The sequence below is a fragment of the Medicago sativa genome, chromosome 8 (assembly GCF_051527215.1).
Source record: "Medicago sativa cultivar Bolivia chromosome 8, Bolivia_mono, whole genome shotgun sequence".
NCBI classification, from domain to species: Eukaryota; Viridiplantae; Streptophyta; class Magnoliopsida; order Fabales; family Fabaceae; genus Medicago; species Medicago sativa.
Window position 1 is genome coordinate 53,056,350 of NC_140756.1, and position 23,388 is coordinate 53,079,737.

At 38.0% G+C, this 23,388-nt stretch overlaps 1 pseudogene; it reads left to right on the forward strand.

Annotated features, from left to right (window-relative positions):
* The first annotated feature begins 4,492 nt into the window (after positions 1–4,492).
* On the forward strand, positions 4,493–6,734 carry LOC146899475 (uncharacterized; annotated as a pseudogene).
* Positions 6,735–23,388: the final 16,654 nt, after the last annotated feature.

Genomic DNA, 23,388 nt, shown 5'->3' on the forward strand with positions numbered 1-23,388 from the left:
GCTTTTCACCTACCGTCTTGTTCATAAAGTAGGCTTTGTCTTTAGTGAACATTTCGATCATCGAATGTTCCATTTGTTTCACTTAGGATGATTTGTAAGACTACCATTTGATGTAATCAAATCCTAATAGTGAAACACAATGAAGAGCAGTAAATATAACATCTAGGATGATATTCCCTTGTGGAATATTCCTAGGACTTTAATGTTCATAGTCTTAAATGAACATAAAGTATCCTTTTTGACATAATCCTTGTATATGCCTTTATTGCTTGATTGATCCATGCAAAAGTACTTCTCTTGACATTTATTTATGTCACATGTGCCTTGCATGACCTTGATCCATGTTCTTGAGATTCGGGCTTGTATAAAAGCAACCTTCGATCTCTTGTGCGAACATTCTGATCTCTCGAGCAACATTCGATCTAACTTTCGACCTCGTTGTTAGATCTTGAATTCAAATGTCCTTTGATTTCTTTATTCTTGGTATGATTTAAACCTTGTTCATGTCTTAGTAAAACACTCAAGAGCACAAGTTAAATACCAAGGAATTAATCAAAGTCCATTAATTCTTTAATCATATTGGTTTATTATCTTTAAAATTAATTAGGGATTTTGCCTCAACAATCTCCCCTTTTTTAAGATGATAAACCTATGATTTAGGATTAAGGATTTTGATTATATATATGAAGAATAACAGAGCTTGAAAATTTATTTTAATGCTCCCCTCATTTTTATAATCCATTATGCGAGTTTTTAAGAACTTTAAAAAGCTCCCCCTTAATTTCATAATACATTGCATAAAGTAAAAATTATGCAGATTTGAACCAAACTCAATATCATTCATTAATGTAAAGCATGAAGTACAATTACATGAATATATGGTTCAAAAACAAAAAGAAATTCAAAGCATGTGATCAAGCAAAAAGTGAAGTTTCTAACTCCAATAACTAGTGATCACTAGACCTACTTAGGGCCTAAAACTAAGAAAAACTTAAGACTTAAATCCTAAAGCTTCTCCCCTTTAGTCATCCGCAAAAAGGATAGGAGGACAATACAAAGATTCGGGGAGTAGAATCCCCGTAATCGGAGGATGGTTCGGACTCAAACACGGATGGATCATCAAAAACCGGTGGATCAATGGCCGTACCAGAGCATGGACTTTGACAATTCAATCAGCCAAAGCACGTACAATTTTGTGTGTCTTGGTGGAGACCACGAGTGCCCTTGAGGCTAACTTCTCAGCCCTTGAAGGCTTGGCAGTGTGCAAGCAGTGGAACGGCATCGAAGCTTCGGCCTTCTCTTTGTTGGCGGACACAAAGGTATTGAGGGAGTCAAAAGAGCGGCCATATTAGGAAGCTTGCTTCGTGGTGGAAGTTTTCATTGGTGGTGGTGGTGGAGTGTATGAGGGAATGGTGTCCGGAGTTGGAAGGTTAGAAACCAAAAAGTTGCTTGTACCGAAGAAACGGATCCCATTGTGGAGGATGAGAGGTTAACATTCGACCGGTTTGAGCCATGAGCCGTACCTCGCCAGAGGGCAAAGATCCCGAGGCCATAGGCAATCGGATCGCCTGACGGTAACTACCTTGAGCAAGAAGAGGCTCATTTGATGCATTCAAACCAGCAGAGACTTGATCATTTTGACCGATCGGAACATCTTCGGCGAGAATTTCAACATTCCGAGCTTCGCAGACTTCAACATTCGACCTACGGCTGGTTCCCGAACATGTTGAGTGGTATCCTCGACCATCTTGGAACACTTCATTGTTGAAATCGTTGTTGACATCTTCAATGTTGAGATCAAACCCAGTTGTGAACTCCATTTGTTCCACTTGAGCATCTTCTTCAATAGACATGTTTGATGCTAAGATCTCGGCCACTTCCTTAGTATCTTTATCAACATTTTGAGCTATCTTCTCGCATTTTCTTCAACTCTTTGATTTGGATCAACAGTAGTTTTCCTTACCAAACCATCCGAGATATACCTTCATAAATCTCGGTTGCTTGCTTAACATTCTCGGCTTTCCCTTTGAAGAGATGCATTGTAACGCCCCATTTTTATTCTATTATTTTTAGTGGATGTTTGAGTGTTTTATATAATTTTATATGATTTATTTGGTATTTGATGTGTTGTATATTATTTAAATGAATATGGCTTTATTATTTGTGGAAATATTAGGAGAAATAAAAATAGGAGTAAAATATTAATATTTTGGTTAATGGGAGTTAATTAGTAATTATGAGAGTTTAGTGGGAGTTAAATGAAAAGAAAGAAGTTATATTTTTGGGAGAAAAAGAAAGAGAAGCAGAGATAAACAAGTTTCACGTACAAACAATAGAAAAACTGGTTTTTGGAGAGAAAAAGGAGAAGAACCAAGAGAAAGCTAGGAGAAGAGCTAGGAAGAGAGAATCCAATCGTTTTTGCCTGTAGAATTTGTTGAGATAAGGTAAGGGTGGGATTCCTTTCAATAATCATGGTATATAATTTGAAAATTGATGAATTTGTTGTTCTTGGTTTTTAGGGTTTGAGAAGTTATGTTAGATGATGAATTATGATGAAACTTGTTGTTGAATTGCATGATTATATGTTGTTTTATCCCCTATGTTGTCTAATAAACCCGTAAACATGTTTCTAAAACAATTTGGGTGATTATGGGATCAAATTTGGGGTTTGGGTTGATGAAATTGGGGTTTTTGGAGTGAAAACTGTCCGTTTCCGTAGAAGCTGTCCATGTTCCATCGTAGTACGATGCCGGGAAATCGTACTACGATTTTTCCAGCAGCAAACAAGACTTTTTCGCTGTATCCCATCGTAGTACGATGCATTCCATCGTAGTACGATGTAATAGTGACAAGATTCCCCCGTTTCGTGTTCTTGCGTCTTTTTCACCCGTTTCGTTTTGAACTGGCCTTAGGTGTAAACATGAAAGTTGTAGATAATTAAGTTAGCTTTAAAATGGCCTTGGTTTGGAGTGGAAAAGATTTGTAGATTTTGAGTTATGATAAAAATAGTCCAAGTGGATCTTCGTAAAACTTTAAGAAAACTTAGCATAACTAATCCCAAGTTAGTCCAAAAACATATGGTTGGTTTCCCCAACTTCAAACTTAAGTGTTAGGGACTTAGTTGAGGTGTTTTATGGGTATTTGGCTTATGTCCTATTGATCAAAACTTAATTGCTTTTGAAGGATGTTTTAGACTTAGAGATGAATGTAATTGATTTATATATATGCTATGTTGTTTGATTTCCGTTGTTGATGTCGTTGTATCATCTGATGTCGAAGTTGGGGAGTGTGTCATAATTGTTGTAGGCACATATGTTGTTGTTGTAGTCGTTGTTGAAGTTGTATGTTGATATACACAAGTCGAGTCAATATGCATACTCATGTTCGTCATTTGGGGGCTTATGCCCCGGAATGTTTATCATTCAAATCGTTGGGGGCTTATGCCCTGGAATGTTTATCATTCAAATTGTTGGGGGCTTATGCCCTAGAATGTTTATCATTCACCTGTTGGGGGCTTATGCCCCGGGATGCTTTAACCATCCAAATCGTTGGGGGCTTATGCCCCGGAATGCTTAGCATTCAACGCGCGTAGATTGGTACCACCGCATGATGCATTAGTTGTTGTTGTCGTAGCATTGTTGGGTTGTTGTTGTCGTTGTAGCATTGTTGAGTTGTTGTCGTTGTCGCATTGTCGAGTTGCTCGGTGTCGTTGTGGATAACGTTGTTGTTGTTGTTGTTGCTTTACCTTGTTGCCGAAAATAATTATGTCGTTGCCTATGTGTTTATTTAAATACATTATTAATAATGCCTCGTTGTGATATGCTTTGTTGTTTTCATTAATTTGATGAATTATATATTATTATTATTGGATAAGTTTCTCACCCCTTCTGCGTATATGTTGCCTCGACCGTGGGTAATGTGCGAGTACCGATGACTTGTAGGTTTGGTCGGCTCAAGTGTCTAGGGCTCCGATACATACTAGGATGGGGAAATCGTTGCGAATGTCTTCTCATTTCTTTTATGTATCACATATTTTGGAAAAGACTTGCTATTAGAGTTTATCGTTGTTGAAAATAAAGTTGAATTATGTTGGGGCCTATGTGCCAAGATTTTCATTGATGTTGAATTTTGGTTGAAATTATATTTTTAAAGAATTATTCCGCTATAGCTTTTTATTAAGATTCTTTATGTTGGCCAATAAATAAATAGATATTTTCTATTTATGAATTTTTGAAAAGTAGTGTGACACTTCGTTGTATGATTACTTACGATTATAATAATTAATATTACGTTGTTGGGAGAACGGGGTGTTACAATTGGTATCGAGGAGGTCGGTCCGTCCGGCCAATTAGTAGAGTCGTGTCGAGCCATGTAGAGTTGTTTGACAATTTATATTGTCTCGGTTGTGCTGATTTCGTTGTTATGTAGAGTAGAGACCCGGAGGCCGCGAATATTATCTGTTACAAGAGAAATAGAATGGCAGGAAGAAACGATGCCGCGGTGGGCTGCCGCATTGGAAGCCGTGGCCCAAGCTATAGGACAACAACGGAATGCCGGTGCCGGTGTTAATGCCGATGTAAGAATGTTGGAGGCCTTTCCGAGGAATCATCCTCCTACTTTCAAAGGAAGGTACGACCCGACGGAGCACGTACATGGCTCAAAGAAGTTGAAAGAGTTTTCGTGGTTATGCAATGTACCGATGACCGGAAGGTGCGTTTTGGTACGCACATGCTAGCCGAGGAAGCCGATGATTGGTGGGTGAGTCTCTTACCGAATTAGAGCAAGGTGATGCGGTTGTGACTTGGGGTGTGTTTAGGAGGGAGTTCCTAAACGGATATTTCCCCGAGGATGTTCGCGGAAGGAAAGAGATTGAGTTCCTTGAGTTGAAGCAAGGAAACATGTCGGTGACGAGTATGCAGCCAAGTTTGTGGAGTTGGCTCGGTTCTATCCACACTATACCGGAGACAATGCTGAATTTTCTAAGTGCATAAAGTTTGAGAATGGTTTGCGTGCTGATATTAAGCGAGCCATTGGTTACCGACAGAATCCGTGACTTTTCCGCTTTGGTGAGCGGATGCAGAATCTATGAAGATGATACCAAAGCTCACTACAAGGTGATGAGTGACCGTAGCGGTAAGGGACAGCAGAGTCGTCCGAAGCCTTACAGCTGCCCCAAACTCGACAAGGGCAAACGAGAGGATGCCCGAGGAAAGGAGACCCAAGGGGAGAGATGTTCAAGCCGAGATAGTTTGTTACAAGTGAGGTGAGAAAGGCCACAAGAGTAATGCATGTACTCAACGGGATGAGAAGAAGTGTCATCGTTGTGGCAAGAAAGGGCATATCATGGCCGAGTGCAAGCGTGGTGACATGGTTTGCTTCAATTGTGATGAAGAGGGTCATCTTAGTTCTCGGTGCAAGAAGCCTAAGAAGACTCGGACTAGTGGGAAGGTGTTTGCATTGGCCGGTACACAAACGGCTAATGAAGATCGACTTATCGAGAGGTACTTGTTTCTTTAATGGTACCCCTTTAATTGCTATTATTGATACCGGTGCTACACATTGTTTCATTGTTGTTGATTGTGCAAATAAGTTGGGTTTAGTTATGTCAAGTATGCCTGTGGAAATGGTTGTTGAAACTCCGGCTAAGGGTTCGGTAACCACATCGTTTGTTTGTCGAGTTGCCCTATATCCATGTATGGTAGAGATTTTGAAGTTGATCTTGTATGTTTGCCATTGACGGGTATGGATGTGATCCTTGGTATGAACCGGTTGGAATACAACCATGTGCATATTAATTGTTTTAGAAAGACGGTGTACTTTTCTTCGCCGAAGAAGAGAGTGGAGCAGAATTTTTATCTACCAAGCACTGAAGCGGTTAGAGCATGATGGAAACTTAATGTTTTCCTTGATGGAGTATTTGTACGTAGAGTCGGCCGATAATTGATAGATTGCCCGTGGTGAATGAATTTCCCGAAGTTTTTCCCGATGAGATTCCGTATGTACCACCAGAGAGGGAGGTTGAATTTTCGATCGATCTTGTGCCGGTACGAAGCCCGTGTCGATGGCTCCTTACCGTATGTCGCCCTCCGAGTTGGCGAATTGAAGAAGCGAGTTGGAAGAATTGCTTGATAAGAAGTTTATAAGACCAAGTGTGTCACCTTGGGGAGCACCTGTGTTGCTAGTTAAGAAGAAGGATGGTAGCATGAGATTGTGCATATATTACCGTCGACCGAATAAAGTGACGATAAAGAATAGGTATCCACTTCCGAGAATTGACGACTTGATGGATCAATTAGTGGGTGCTCGCGTGTTTAGTAAAATTGATTTGAGGTCGTTACCATCGATTAAGGTGAAGGATGAAGATATGCGAAACCGGCCTTTAGGACACGGTATGGACACTATGAATATAAAGTGATGCCTTTCGGTGTTACTAACGCGCCGGTGTGTTCATGGAGTATATGAACGAAATTTTTCATGCTTTTCCGGATAAGTTTGTTGTTGTATTTATTGATGATATCTTGATTTATTCTAAGATCGAAGAAGAGCATGCAGAACATTTGAAGATTGTGTTGCGAGTCTTTGAAAGAAAAGAAATTGTATGCAAAGTTGTCAAAGTGCGAGTTCTGGTTAGGGAAGTAAGTTTCCTTGGCCATATTATTTCGGTAGTGGTATTGCGGTTGACCCATCGAAGGTTGAAGCGGTATCACGGTGGGAGGCTCCTAAGTCGATTCTGAGATTAGAAGTTTTCTTGGTTTGGCTGGTTATTACGAAGATTTATCGAAGGATTTTCGAAGTTGGCACTTCCATTGACTCGGTTGACTCCGTAAAGGTAAAGCTTTTGTGTGGGATGCTCGGTGTGAGAATAATTTCAATGAGTTGAAGCGGAGATTGACAACGGCTCCAATTTTGATTTTGCTGAGCCGTATAAACCTTTTGTTGTATATTGTGATGCGTCCAAGTTGGGCTTAGGTGGTGTGCTTATGCAAGATGGCAAGGTAGTGGCTTATGCTTCGAGACAATTGAGAATACATGAGAAGAACTACCCTACACATGATTTAGAGTTGGTCGTGGTTTTTGTGTTGAAAATTTGGAGACACTATTTGTACGGTTCCGGATTTGAAGTGTTTAGTGATCATAAAAGTCTGAAATATTTATTTGATCAAAAGGAGTTAAATATGAGGCGTAGAAGGTGGCTAGAGTTGTTGAAAGATTATGATTTTGGCTTAAATTACCATCCGGGTAAAGCTAATGTGGTTGCAGATGCCTTGAGTAGGAAAACGTTGCACATGTCGGCTATGATGGTGAAAGAATTTGAATTGTTGGAATGCAGTTTAGAGACTTAAGTCTTGTTTGTGAATTGGCACCTCGTAGTGTGCAGTTGGGTATGTTGAAAATTAATAATGATTTCTTGAAGAGTATCAAAGAAGCCCAGAGGTTGATGTGAAATTTGTAGACTTGATGGCTGCTAGTAATCGGAATGCGGTATGGTGATTTTCGTGTTGATGATCAAGGAGTGTTGAGATTCCGAGGTAGGATTTGTATTCCCGATAATAATGAATTGAAAAAGTTGATTTTAGAAGAAAGTCACGAAGTAGCTTGAGTATCCATCCGGGAGCTACAAAGATGTATCATGACTTGAAGAAACCGTTTTGGTGGTCCGGGTTGAAGCGAGATGTCGCACAATTTGTATATGCTTGTTTGACTTGTCGTAAATCGAAAGTTGAACATCGAAGCCCTCTTTGGTTTGTTGACGCCTTTAGATGTGCCGGAATGGAAATAGGATAGCATCTCCATGGACTTTGTGACGAGTTTACCAAACACTCAAAGAGGGCATGATGCCATTTGGGTTGTTGTCGATAGATTGACGAAGTCGGCACACTTTATTCCAATTAATATCACTTATTCGGTAGCTCGGTTAGGCGGAGATTTATATTCATAATATTGTGAAGTTGCATGGTGTCCCGTCGAGTATTGTGTCGGATAGAGATCCGAGGTTCACTTCGAGATTTTGGAAGAGCTTGCAAGAAGCTTTGGGCTCTCGATTTCGAGTTGAGTTCGGCTTATCATCCGCAAACAAAGATGGTCGGTCGGAAAGGACGATTCAATCATTAGAAGATTTGTTGAGGGTGTGTGTGCTTGAGCAAGGTGGAGCTTGGGATAGTCATCTACCGCCGATAGAGTTCACGTACAATAATAGTTACCATTCGAGTATTGGTATGGCACCTTTCGAAGCTTTATATGGTCGAAGGTGTAGAACTCCTTTATGTTGGTTTGAGTCGGGTGAAAGTGTTGTGTTGGGACCTGAAATAGTTCAGCGAGACCACGGAGAAGGTCAAGATGATAAGAGAGCATATGAAAGCATCGCAGTCGACGTAAGAGTTATCATGACAAGCGTAGGAAGGACCTTGAATTTCAAGAGGGTGACCATGTGTTCTTGAGAGTCACCCCTATGACCGGTGTGGGTCGTGCATTGAAGTCCAAGAAGTTGACTCCAAAGTTTATTGGTCCTTATCGGATATCCGAGAGAATTGGCACGATGGCTTATAGAGTTGGTTTGCCACCACATCTTTCGAACTTGCATGATGTGTTTCATGTGTCGCAACTTCGGAAGTATGTAGCGGATCCTTCACATGTTATTCCTAGAGATGATGTGCAAGTTAGAGACAACCTTACGGTGGAGACTTTACCTTTGAGGATTGATGATCGCAAGGTGAAGACGTTGAGAGGCAAGGAGATACCTCTAGTGAGGGTTGTTTGGGGAGGAGCAACCGGTGAAAATCTTACTTGGGAGTTGGAAAGTAAGATGCAGGAGTCATATCCCGAGTTGTTTGCTTGAGGTAATATTTCGAGGACGAAATTCTATAAGTTGGGGAGAGTTGTAACGCCCCATTTTTATTCTATTATTTTTAGTGGATGTTTGAGTGTTTTATATAATTTTATATGATTTATTTGGTATTTGATGTGTTGTATATTATTTAAATGAATATGGCTTTATTATTTGTGGAAATATTAGGAGAAATAAAAATAGGAGTAAAATATTAATATTTTGGTTAATGGGAGTTAATTAGTAATTATGAGAGTTTAGTGGGAGTTAAATGAAAAGAAAGAAGTTTTATTTTTGGGAGAAAAAGAAAGAGAAGCGAGAGATAAACGGTTTCACGTACAAACAATAGAAAACCGGTTTTTGGAGAGAAAAAGGAGAAGAACCAAGAGAAAGCTAGGAGAAGAGCTAGGAAGAGAGAATCCAATCGTTTTTGCTGTAGAATTTGTTGAGATAAGGTAAGGGTGGGATTCCTTTCAATAATCATGGTATATAATTTGAAAATTGATGAATTTGTTGTTCTTGGTTTTTAGGGTTTGAGAAGTTATGTTAGATAATGAATTATGATGAAACTTGTTGTTGAATTGCATGATTATATGTTGTTTTATCCCCTATGTTGTCTAATAAACCTGTAAACATGTTTCTAAAACAATTTGGGTGATTATGGGATCAAATTTGGGGTTTGGGTTGATGAAATTGGGGTTTTGGAGTGAAATCGGTCTGTTTCCGTAGAACCGTCCATGTTCCATCGTAGTACGATGCCGGGAAATCGTACTACGATTTTTCCAGCAGCAAACAAGACTTTTTCGGTGTATCCCATCGTAGTACGATGCATTCCATCGTAGTACGATGTAATAGTGACAGCATTCCCCGTTTCGTGTTCTTGCGTCTTTTTCACCCGTTTCTGTTTTGAACTGGCCTTAGGTGTAAACATGAAAGTTGTAGATAATTAAGTTAGCTTTAAAATGGCCTTGGTTTGGAGTGGAAAAGATTTGTAGATTTTGAGTTATGATAAAAATAGTCCAAGTGGATCTTCGTAAAACTTTAAGAAAACTTAGCATAACTAATCCCAAGTTAGTCCAAAAACATATGGTTGGTTTCCCAACTTCAAACTTAAGTGTTAGGGACTTAGTTGAGGTGTTTTATGGGTATTTGGCTTATGTCCTATTGATCAAAACTTAATTGCTTTTGAAGGATGTTTTAGACTTAGAGATGAATGTAATTGATTTATATATATGCTATGTTGTTTGATTTCCGTTGTTGATGTCGTTGTATCATCGATGTCGAAGTTGGGAGTGTGTCATAATTGTTGTAGGCACATATGTTGTTGTTGTAGTCGTTGTTGAAGTTGTATGTTGATATACACAAGTCGAGTCAATATGCATACTCATGTTCTCATTGGGGGCTTATGCCCCGGAATGTTTATCATTCAAATTGTTGGGGGCTTATGCCCCGGAATGTTTATCATTCACCCGTTGGGGGCTTATGCCCTGGGATGCTTTAACCATCCAAATCGTTGGGGGCTTATGCCCCGGAATGCTTAGCATTCAACGCGCGTAGATTGGTACCACCTGCATGATGCATTAGTTGTTGTTGTCGTAGCATTGTTGGGTTGTTGTTGTCGTTGTAGCATTGTTGAGTTGTTGTCGTTGTCGCATTGTCGAGTTGTCGGTGTCGTTGTGGATAACGTTGTTGTTGTTGTTGTTCTTGTACCTTGTTGCCGAAAATAATTATGTCGTTGCCTATGTGTTTATTTAAATACATTATTAATAATGCCCGTTGTGATATGCTTTGTTGTTTTCATTAATTTGATGAATTATATATTATTATTATTGGATAAGTTTCTCACCCCTTCGCGTATATGTTGCCTCGACCGTGGGTAATGTGCGAATGCGATGACTTGTAGGTTTGGTCGGCTCAAGTGTCTAGGGCTCGATACATACTAGGATGGGGAAATCGTTGCGAATGTCTTCTCATTTCTTTTATGTATCACATATTTTGGAAAAGACTTGCTATTAGAGTTTATCGTTGTTGAAAATAAAGTTGAATTATGTTGGGGCCTATGTGCCAAGATTTTCATTGATGTTGAATTTTGGTTGAAATTATATTTTTAAAGAATTATTCCGCAGCCTTATTAATATTCTTTATGTTGGCCAATAAATAAATAGATATTTTCTATTTATGAATTTTTGAAAAGTAGTGTGACACTTCGTTGTATGATTACTCGATTATAATAATTAATATTACGTTGTTGGGAGAACGGGGTGTTACATGCATCATCATCCTTCGAGCATCATCTTCGCTATTGATTCACCAATCAATGCCTTGAACCGAGAGCTTCCTTCTTGAACAATCTCCTTTGCAAGTTGAGAAACTTGAGAAAACAACTCCAAAGCCGGTGGAGAGGGAGGTCTCGGCTTCGTATTCTTAGGAGATTCATCTACGATCTCTTCTACCTTTCTTTTCTTCCCCGATTTTCCGAACATTCCGATTAGAAGTCCTCTTAGAAGATCCGTAAGTGCCCGAGGTTGTGAAGGAAGGCATATTTGAGGTGGTGATGCGTAGTTGACCTAAAGTCTTTGATGTGAACTTCATGAAGTCAAGCTTGCGTGGTTCTCCCTCAAGTGGCACTTTTGCCTTCGAAATATAGGTGTAAGGTGCATTGCATAGGGCAATCCAAACACGGTTTGTTTCATTGCCAAACATGAGTCAATCATGTGTTGAATGATGAGAAAGCAAAGGTTAATTTTGGTTTTGCTTATGAGATGGTGGATGATGCATAGGTCCATGTCGAGACAACATCAAAAGATCCACATTTTGGTATTAGAGTGTGCCTAATCATGTTGTGAAGGATTTTTGGGACATCTACTAGATTTGTGGAGTTAAAGGTGAGATTTTCTTTGGTGTAATTGGCTATGAGTTGAGTTTTGCTAACTCGAGGTCATCAAACCAAGAACAAGAAAATAGTTTGTTACCTTCATTAGGAATTTTCAAGGCTTCGGAGAGGAAATCCCGAGTGATAGTGATCCGTACTCCTTTTACAGAAGAGATGAGAAAGTTCTCATTTTCCCTTTTGTTCGCTTCACAATCAAGTTAGTGTAGAACTCTCTAACCAAACCTTCATAGGTGTGCTCTTTGTAGAGACACAAAGTTAGTCCAGCCTTGTGGATGCGTGAATTTCTTCGGATCCCAACCTTTTGTCTTTAAGCTATCAAACTCAAAACACTTAGTCTCCGCTCATTGGTCCGAGGAAATCTTCTCTCAAGCTCTTCGAGCTTTTAGAACAAAGAAAGAACTTCCGGCAATGTCTTTTCCTTTGCCATGCTTCTTAGAAGAAATTTTCTCTTTTTCTTCAGAGTCTTTTCTTCGGACTCTTCCTCATTACTCTCATCATCATCTTTCCGAGAAGATGAACTTCCTTTTGATGGAGAAGGGAGTGGCAACTTTCTTACCTTTCTTTGAGTGTATTCTCATGGATTTCACTATTTCGTAGAGAGTTTTCTCGGAGTCCTCTTCCAATTTTTCTTCATCTTCCTTTTCAGAACTTCCATTTCTTCTTCCGGATCCTCTTCGAATCTTCTTCTCTTCCATCATCACTTGACTCTGTCTTCTTGTCTTCGTCGAGACAAGATTCACATGTGAGACCTTAGGTTCCTTTGATGAATGCTTCATCCTAGATGATCTTCTAGTAGGGATAGGTCTCGGGTTTGGTGATGGGTTTCTTAGAGGCTTTTTGATTTTGAGGATTTGGGTGGATCAAAAGCAGGGTAGACCACATCCGGAAGAACAAGGTGTGAACAGGGGTTTCACTTAGTGGTTGTTGATCGGAGGATTGACCCAGCGAGCGGCGTTTGGTGGTGGTGATTGAGAACGTTCCACTTGTGGAACTTCATTATCGAGAGTTTTGAAGTGGTTTTTGTTCTTGCCATTTTCTTCGTAAGCGAGAGAGAGAAAAACAAGGGTTTGTAAATTTTTGTGAGTTGAGAAGAAGGAAGTTTGGATTGAGATGGTTGTAGAATAATCGAAGTGGTTACCGATTATATAGACCAATCGTGCGAAGGGAAAGAGAAAGGGAGAGAAAATGATAGCGGTTGCATTGGGAAGGAGGAAACCGAGAAAAGTAACGGTCGAGAGGAGAGAGAGAGAAAAGTAGCCGTTTGTGGGAAATGGAAGGGATTGGTTGATTTGATAGTTCAGGTTTTACATGGTGGTTAAACCTTAAACTCATCTTCTTATAACCAAACATTAAATGCTTGAGATTATAGAAGGATTTTTGGATAAAGTCAACACAAAATCTCACGCATGGGATAGTTGACCCGAAATCAAGTTTTGAATATAACCGAGTTTTGTGGACATCCCGAAAGGATGAAACTCAGATGAAAAAACTTGTGAATGTTGATTGAATGAATGTTAGGATGAACATTCGATCATATGAACATTCGACACGATGAACATTCGAACTCAAGAACATTCGAGCTTAGGAACATTCGAACTCAGAACATTCGATGAATGTTCGATTATGATAGATCTATCCGATTTGCATCGAGATGACATCAAGGGGTTTAGTCTAAGGCCCTTAGTGATCTGTAATCAATCTTTATTGGGATTTTTCATGATTGACAATTTTTCTTTAAGAAAATTGAATCTATCCTCAACAAGGGGTTTTGTGAAAATGTCGGCTAGTTGATTTTCGGCATCAACAAAGCTTAATGCAATATTCTTTTTACTGAACATGGTCTCTAATGAAATGATGCTTTATTTCAATATGTTTAGACCTAGAATGCTGAATAGGATTCTTAGAAAGATTAATTGCACTTGTATTATCACAAAAAATAGGAACACTTCGTGTACCTTAATGAGTAATCTTCCAACCGATTTCTTACCCATAAAATTTGAGAGCAACAACTAGCTGCGAGATACATACTCGGCTTCGGTTGGGGAGAGAGCAATGGTGTTTTGCTTTCGCAAGACCATCCAATCAATGCTTGTCCCAAGAATTGACATGATCCACTTGTACTCTTCCTCTCAACTTTGTCTCCGGCATAGTCGGCATCACAATATGCTACAAGATCAAAACTAGAACCTTTTCTATACCAAAGGCCAAGATCGGTAGTACCTACTAGATATCTAAAAATCCTTTTAACTGCAGCTAAATGGGATTCTTTTGCACAAGTTTGAAATCTAGCACATAAACCTACCGCAAACATAATGTCGTCCGTTAGCAAATAAATATAATAATGAGCCTATCATGCCTCTATATTCTTTTTCGTAAATAGATTTTCCACTCTCATCCTTATCTAAACTTGAAGATGGATGCATAGGGGTGACCATGATTTTTGCCTCATTCATTTTATATTTCTTAAGAATGTCTTTGACATATTTTTCTTGACTTATGAAAATTCCATTTGGATGTTGTTTGATTTGTAAACCAAGGAAGAAACCAAGTTCACCCATCATGCTCATCTCAAATTCACTTTGCATAAGGTTGGAAAATTCTTCACACATTTTCATTTTGGTGGCACCAAAAATAATATCATCCACATAAACTTGAACAATAAGTAAGTCGAGTCATGTGTTTTTCTAAAAAGTGTGGTATCAATTTTTCCTCTTGAAAAACCATTTTCAATTAAAAATGTGCTAAGTTCTGTCATACCAAGCTCTAGGAGCTTGTTTAAGACCATAGAGTGCTTTAGTGAGTTTGAAAACATGATCCGGTTTTTCTTTACTTATGAAACCAGGAGGTTGACTTACATAAACTTCCTCATTTAGAAAACCATTTAAAATGCACTTTTAACATCCATTTGAAAAAGTTTAATGCTTTTATGTGCAGCATATGCAAGGAGAATTCGATGGCTTCTAACCTTGCCACCGGTGCAAAGGTCTCATCATAGTCAATACCTTCTTGTTGGTTGTAACCTTGAGCAACTAACCTTGCTTTGTTTCGACAACCTTACCATTTTCATCAAGCTTGTTTCGAAAACCCATCTTGTTCCAATGATGGTTTTCTCTTGATTATTTGGAACCAGGTTCCAAACTTTGTTCCTTTCAAACCGAGAAAGTTCCTCCTTCATGGCCTCAATCCAGGAATCATCAATAATAGCTTCATTGATTGACTTGGGTTCCATTTGAGAGATCATTGCCATGTTGGTATCTTGAAAGGACAATCTGGGTTCTTACACCATCAGTTGTGCTTCCAATGATTTGATCTACAGGATGGTCTCCTACCATTCTCCAACTTCTTGGTGGAGTTTGGAAGGTTTGATCCTGAACATTCTGATCATCTTCTTTCTCAACCGAAGTGTCAATGTTCGACTGGGAACATTCGAAGTGTTGGCACTTCGTGTCTTCACTTTCTTTTGGTTGAGAATGTTCATCATATTCATCAAATATGACATGCATACTAATTTCAATCGTTCCGGGTTTTTAGATTGTACACTCTATAACCTTTAGAAGTTGTAGAGTATCCTAAAAAGATAGCTTTATCTCGATTTAGGATCAAACTTACCCAATTTTTCTTTATTGTTCGTAATGTAGCAATAACAGCCAAATATGTGAAAATAAGATATGCTAGGTTTAATGTTTTTCCAGAGTTCATATGGAGTTTTATTAAGAACTTTTCTTATTGAAACTCTATTCAAAATGTAGCAAGATGTGTTAATGGCTTCGCCCAAAAATAATCTTCAACATTTGATTCATTTAACATTGTTCTAGCCATTTCTTGTAAAGTCCTATTTTTTCTTTCAACAACTCCATTTTGTTGTGGAGTTCTTGCACAAGAAAAATTATGTTTAATACCATTTTCATCAAAGAATGTTTTGAAAGATGCATTTTCAAATTCTCCTCCATGATCACTCCTTACCGTAATGATATTAGAACCTTTTTCATTTTGAACTCTTTTACAAAAGTTGTTGAAATGCTTCAAAAGATTCATCTTTGTGTTTTAAAAACAGCACCCATGTAAATCTGGGAAAAATCATCAACAATAACAAACCCATATCTTTTGCCTGTTAGACTAGCAGGTTTGAACTGGACCAAATAGATCAATGTGAAGAAGTTCTAAAGGTTTCGAGTTGAAACAAACTCAATGGTTTTAAAACTACTTTTCACTTGTTTACCTTTGACACATGCTTCACGGATCTTATCCTTGTCAAAGCTAATCTTAGGCAAACCTCTAACTAGATCAAGTTGAGAAAGTTTAGCGAAGGGTTTTCATGCTTATATGACCAGCCCTTTTGTGCCAAATCCATTTGTCCTTTTCAAGGGACATGAAACAGATTCTGGGCATATCATTTAGTTCTAAGACATACAAGTTCTTTCTTCTTGATCCAGTGAAAAACGGTTGTTAGAGGAGGTTTGTCTTATTTCACATATGTTAGGTTTAAAGATCACTTCAAATCCACTATCACACAATTGACTTATGCTAAGTAGATTGTGTTTTAAACCTTCTACATACTGAACATTTTCTATCTTAGCAGAAAGTTAGGTTTACCTATAGTACCTTTACCTCGATCTTACCTTTGTCATTGTTTCCAAATGTCACCAGTCCTCCATCCTTCTTTTCAAAGGTCGAAAACAAGTTCTCGTCACTCGTCATGTGCCTAGAACAACCACTATCCAAGTACCATGGCTTTGTTCTAGCACCCCGAGGCAGGACCTACATTTGACAAGATAAAAATTTTAGGTACCCATGTAATGTTGGGTCCTTGAGGGTTAGTTCTTCTAAGAGATCCTTCCTTATTGTAACATTTGTCTTGTGTGATCGGATTTGTTACAAGAGGGAGCATGACTTCTTAGCTTTCTCGGCCTTTTGTGAACTTTCGATCTATTGAGATGAGAACGTTCGAACTAAGATTAATTTTATTTTCTTTGATAAGTTTTTTCTTGACATGGCATATTTTTTCATCATGTCCATACTTATCACAAAAATAACATTTAGTTCTTGGTTTAGTTTTAGGTACAAAACTTTCAATGATTTTGTGTGGATCCTTAAAGCCTAAGCCGATTTTTTGCACTTTCATTTTGAGATCCTAAGATATTTTGAAATGTTTCGTAGATTTTATAAAACCTGTAAGATCATTTTTCAAAGTTTCAACTTCCTTTTTCAAAAGTGTGTTTTCCTTTTTCATCTCGGAGAAGGTATAGAAATAATGCCTTTTTGTTTCTTGTTTAACTCTTTTTGTTTTTCTCGACATTTCAAAATGGGAATCTTGCAAAATCTCGTATAGTTTTTCTAGATTCATCATATTTGTTTTGAAGTGTTTCTTTTTCTCGCTTTTATTTCGAAAGTTCCTTGATTAAAGAATGACATCTATTAGTTAAGAAGTTTGAGTCATATAAGAGACTATCTATTTTACTTTCAAGATCTTTATAAAAAGAATCAGCTTTATAGACAATTACCTCTTCTTCATCATCCGACCGAGCCATCAATCCCATGTTGGCTTCTTCATCTTCTTGAGGTTCGACTCTTCTAAGTCATCCCAAGTGATCATTGCCTTCTTCTTGAAGGGAGGTTTCCTTTGCACCTTCTTGATGTCGTGGCATTCACTCTTGTAGTGTCCAGGTTTGTTGCCCATAACAAGTGACTTGGCTTTTGTCGGCTTCGGTTGGTGCTATTGTTGGTGTTTGGAAACTTCTTTCGATCTGATTTCTTCTCAACATCATTCTTTGAATTCTTTTGGAGATTAGTGCAAGTTCATCTTCAGCTTCTTCTTCATGAACTTCATCTAATTCTTGTGGTTCTTGTACCTCATCATCGGCAATCGATGGGGTTTGCTTTGAGATGCTTTTAAAGCAAGTGTTTTAACCTTCTTCACTGGTTTGTCTCCTTGAAGTACCACTTCATGAGCTCTCGGTGATCCAATGAGATCTTCCAGTTCATAGATTTCAAATCTTTGGCCCGAGTGATTGCATGTGACCATAGGTCTCCACACACTTGGAAGACATCTTAATAATTTTCTCGATTCTATCATGAGTAGAATATGCCTTTCCAAGAGATCTCATTTCATTTACTATTGTAGTAAATCTAGCATACATCTCATCAATGGTTTCATTTTCACTCATTTCAAAGACTTCAAACTTTCGACACCTATGTCAATTCTAGTTTCTTTGACATGAGATGTACCCTCATGATGTATTTTCGCAGTATCCCATACCTCTTTAGCATTCTTACATTCATCAACTCTTTCACTTTCTTCCATGGTTAGTGCACATGATAAAAAGAGTCTAGCTTTAGAGTTTAACAATACACGAGCCTTTTCATCCGTTGACCATGAACTCTTTTCTTTGACAGGCTCCTTCTTTGGTTGTTGGGACAAAATCTCCATCTGTGATGACTTGCCACATATCATTGTCTTGAGATCCGAGGAAGAGTTCCATTTTGCCTTTCCAGAAGTAATAGTTTGAGCCATCAAAAAGTGGTGGTACGTTTGATGATCCTCCTTCAGCTATGTACTTGACTTTAGACATGCTTCCACCGAATCTTTTCTCTAACACTTGTTAAAGTGTTCAAACCCTTAGAACCGGGCTCTTGATACCAATTGAAGTAGATAAAATAGTCACAAGAAAGGGGGTTTGAATTGTGACCCTTTAAAAATTATCCCGAAACTTAAAGGTTATTCTCAAGTAGTTTACTTGGAATGGTTAAGTTAACTTTCCGAACTCGAACGTTCAAGTTCATACACGTAAACCGATTAATAAAGTAAATGTGTTGGTGTGTGTTGTGTATACCGAAATTAAAGAGTATAAGGAAGAAAGAAAGAACACACAGAGATTTATAGAGGTTCACCCAATGTGGGCTAGTCCTCTCCTCACAATCTTGTGAGAGTTTCCACTATGATGCTTGAGATAACTTCTCAAGTCCTGCACCTTACAATCTTTGTTCACCCGAACAATTACAATCCCGTATTCTCTAAGCCTCAGCAGGCTTGCACCTTCTTGCTAAGTTACCCACTTAGACTTTTACAACCTTTGCTCAAACTAACACTTTAGTACCCCTAAAGCTAGATGAGACTTAGTTACAATTTGTATGGAAGTTGAATGTTTGTGAATCAAACGAGAAGGAGGAAGAAGAGAGAGGAGTTATCTTAGAGATAACAAAGAGTATTGATTTGCACTAAGTAATGAAAGCCTTAGAGATTGATCAATTTCGGTTGCAAGAGCTTCAAACAAAATCAAAGTTGTTTTCTTGTATGCTTTGCAATGGTGCAAGTAATGCTGAGCCTTTGAACTGTATTTATAGAGTCCTTGGGCTCAAATAGCCGTTGTGGGGTGTCCAATGGTGTTATGCCATGTGTCCTGGGTCCCATAAGCTTTTACTTGAAATTCTCGGGCAAACATTCGATCTCCTCGATGAACTTCGAATGTTGTTGCGTTCATGATGATCTTCATCTGGGTTCATCATGTTCTTCATCTGGGTTCATCATATATGAATGAATATATGAAGTTCTGGGCGTGTCATATGCTTTTCATATGAATTTCGGGCAATAACCAAAGTATGGACTTTTCTTCATACTTCGTAAAGTTTAGTTGCCGGACCGCCTTGGAACTTGGTGCGGGAGGATATAGTGGGATTCTGCATCTTCATACACGCTTTGAGAGATTGTGTGGTCCTTGTTCCGTACCAACTCTCATACGTGTCTATCTCTGATTGAGCAAGATAGATTTGCTTTGCTTTTGCTTTTGCTTTTCACCTACCGTCTTGTTCATAAAGTAGGCCTGTGTTTGCCGAACATTCGATCATCGTAATGTTCCATTTGTTTCACTTAGGATGATTTGTAAGACTACCATTTGATGTAATCAAATCCTAATAGTGAAACACAATGAAGAGCAGTAAATATAACATCTAGGATGATATTCCCTTGTGGAATATTCCTAGGACTTTAATGTTCATAGTCTTAAATGAACATAAAGTATCCTTTTGACATAATCCTTGTATATGCCTTTATTGCTTGATTGATCCATGCAAAAGTACTTCTCTTGACATTTATTTATGTCACATGTGCCTTGCATGACCTTGATCCATGTTCTTGAGATTCTCGGGCTTGTATAAAAGCAACCTTCTCGATCTCTTGTGCGAACATTCGATCTACGAGCAACATTCGATCTAACTTTCGACCTCGGTGTTAGATCTTGAATTCAAATGTCCTTTGATTTCTTTATTCTTGGTATGATTTAAACCTTGTTCCCGTCTTAGTAAAACACTCAAGAGCACAAGTTAAATACCAAGGAATTAATCAAAGTCCATTAATTCTTTAATCATATTGGTTTATTATCTTTAAAATTAATTAGGGATTTTGCCTCAACACCCTGTTCATGTAGTGAATTATTATTTTTAAATTAAAAATGAAGTTTTTCTAGCCACAAGAGGGAATCATTGTTAATTTGTGAGAGTAAGAGGCTGGTTGAAGAGATAATGGGATCAATGCTTATGGTGATGGGGAAGAGAGAGAGAGAGGTCGAGTGTGTGAGATGATGAAGATTGATGACTATGGTGGGTGAAGGAGAAGAGAGACAATTGGATCGAGTTTAGACACACTGCGAGTGCGTGAGTGAAATGTTTATGGTTTGAGTTTCTATTTTTATATAAAGGGAGTAATACTTGTATAAAGTAATTTTCTACGTTCGAAACGGGTTTGAGTTTGGGTTCGGGGTGGATACATATATCCCCATTATTCGTCTTGTACCCGTGGTGGAAATCGTAGAAAACCCAAATTCAATCAAAACAGGAAAATCGGTCAAATCGGGGTGGGTTTGGGCATGTAACATGGGAATGGACTTTGTTGCCATGCCTAGTCTTTCAATTATTGTAACTGTTATGTGCAAAATTTGAATATTTGTTTTTGAGTCGGTTGATAAGATGAACAAAGAACATTTTTCGCGTTCCTCGAAAGCTCATACTCAAAATAAGGGTGATGTTTTAACTCTACATACACACTCAAAAAGTTTCTTCGAAGATCATCATGGTAGAGTTCGAAAAGGGCATTTCTGGCAATGTTCGAAGTTCTCAAATCATTCAAATACCAAGTAACTACTCTATCAAAAGTGTGGAGAAGTTTAAAAGTTGATTACACGAATGCAACTTTGTTTGGAAGCCATCAAAGACCAGAAGAAACATGCAAAAAGTAGTTAGAAAGACATATGGCATGCATGTAAACTTAAGTTAGTTTTTTCATTTGTTCTATAAATATGATAACTGTTCTCCATATTTAGGAGTTCATCTCCGCACTTGTCCAATAAATTACACGTCCGGCCATATAGGATAAACATCTTACCGCGATATAATAATACCATTTAATTTCATTTTTTGTTTTTTGCTTTTTGACAAATTTATATTTCATTTTTTGTTGCTACTTTTTTATATTTTTTATACTTAATCTTCTTGTTCTTGTAATTTTTAAAACAATTGTCCATTTTTACGTGTTTCTTGCGCTACAAACACAAACTTGAGACAATATACCTATCAACATAAAAGAGTCCTAGATTGAACATCAAGCTCATTTGTTGGAGTGATATTTTTCACTATCAATAAATTAACAGGCTTAGTAGGACATAGTTTGAGATAGTTTTGTGTTAAGTTTTCTAAATTTAGAATCCAAAAACGTTAAAAAATGAACTACCTTTAAAAAACAAGGAAAGAATATCAAAATAATAACACAAAAAACAATAATTCGAATGGTACGAAGATCAAGAGGTGGACATTCCTCGAAACATTGATCAAATTCCTCGTGGAAAATTACCTTTAAATCATGTGATTGGTGAAATTAACATTCATCGTGTGGTAAATATCGGTTCGAAGAACAAATGCCACCTTACCCTTTTACAGGCTTCCACCAGGACATGTTCCTCCTCCCCTCATATTCATCCCTTATTATGGCTACAAGCTTTCTAGGGCCTTTCACATTGATGCATCATGAAATTCGAGTAAACCATATAGGAATAGGTAATAACAGTTTTTTTGCATGGACTTATAGGGAATAACATTTCTTCCCCAAACCAATGCTATTTTCAAGTCTTTTAGGAGAAATTGATGATAGTGCCCACGAAATGAGTAGAATAGAAGAAGTATCTAGAGCATCCAATTGGGTAGCAATAACCATGAACTGATTAATAACATGTTAAACAGTGACATTAGTCGAGAAAATCTAAATGTACAACCTCTTCAAATACCACATGTAGATCCTATAAGAACCAATTTGGTTTAGATAAAATATCTCACAAGTGTCAACATTCCTCTAGAAGATCAAGAAATCAAGACCAAGTCATAAGGCTTTGATAGCTTTATCCTTTGTTAGAACTAAATCTTAATGTTCTCAGTGACCTCGGACTCTTCAAGCATGTATTCGAAACATTGGATAAGTGAAGTTGCTAATATCTGAAGGAAGCCTCTATCAAATAACTATTGCGTCATCCTCTTCAGTCAATGTTCAAGAAATTTGGCTCAAGCATTCGAGGATAACAGTTAAATACTACAAAAAGTTCTATGGTACTGTTAGGAGTCCCACATCGAGTATATCAAAGTGCTTGATGTGGTACTTAAGTCTTGAGGTTCTCCCACCTATTGGACTAGTCTTTTGGGTTGGGCTCTCCTCATGGGCTTGAGTCCTAACAGGTACATTGTCGTGTGATTACATTTTCAGTCATCAGTCAGTGACCTTTTTCTTCTGTGGTGTACGATCTTTTCCTTTCCTCAAATTTTGTATTCAACTGATTCTACTGACCTTTTTCTGTGTACGATCTTTTCCTCAAATTTTGTATTCAACTGATTCTACTGACCTTTTTCTGTGTACGATCTTTTCCTCAAATTTTGTATTGGACTAGTCTTTTGGGTTGGGCTCTCCTCATGGGCTTGAGTCCTAACAGGTACATTGTCGTGTGATTACATTTTCAGTCATCAGTCAGTGACCTTTTTCTTCTGTGGTGTACGATCTTTTCCTTTCCTCAAATTTTGTATTCAACTGATTCTACTGACCTTTTTCTGTGTACGATCTTTTCCTCAAATTTTGTATTCAACTGATTCTACTGACCTTTTTCTGTGTACGATCTTTTCCTCAAATTTTGTATTCAACTGATTCTACGCGCTTAAACCAATCTTCAATAACTATGACTTCTATATTCATTCCTCCTTATCTTCTTCTGGTGCATTGTTCCTAGTGTTTCATCATTATGTTTCTCGGAATTGACTTAATTGGTTAACTGAATACTCCCGGTGCAAAAATAGATATCCGATCTTATAATGAAGTTTTGGGTGGATTTTTCTAAGGTTAAGAGATTCTAAAAGATTTAGAATTAGTTCTGTTACGATACAGTTTGCAAAATGTTTATGTGGAGTACACAAGTTTGACTCAAGCAATTACAGAAACTCTGGCTATAAACTCCTTGCAAAACTTGCAGTTCCCTTTGGTAACCTACTTCTATTGCGACAGCAGAACACCATAGCTATTGGTCACAATTTATAGGTATGTAGCGAGAAGATTAAAAAATGTAGAGCAAAATTCACAAGTATACACACCACTGGAAAAAACTCATGCTGAAATATGTAATGAAGAGTGTTTTGTTTCTTTAAATGAGTT